Genomic DNA, 313 nt, shown 5'->3' on the forward strand with positions numbered 1-313 from the left:
GAGTGTCATGTCTTCTGAAATTTGTCTTGCCCTGAGTATATTCTTTTAGGTTCAAATGGTAAGATACCGATTCTTCTTTCTTAAATTCAGAGTGATCTTTTCAATCTTTCACTGTTTTTTCAAATGTACTTATTTCTAAGCCTGTTCCTTTTTTCTCCGTTCTTCACATTACATTTCTCAGCCTCCTGCAGTTAGACATTTTCATGCTACTGTGAGAGGTCTTTGAGAAGTCCAAGGCTTGGCCCCGAAGCCTTGAAGCCTTTTCAGGTGGATTCCTCCTGAGAACTACAGCAGGACAGTGCTTGCTGGATGC

This window comes from Mustela putorius, unplaced genomic scaffold (assembly GCF_011764305.1).
Source record: "Mustela putorius furo isolate JIRA1106 unplaced genomic scaffold, ASM1176430v1.1 tig00000743_pilon_pilon_pilon, whole genome shotgun sequence".
Taxonomy (NCBI): Eukaryota; Metazoa; Chordata; class Mammalia; order Carnivora; family Mustelidae; genus Mustela; species Mustela putorius.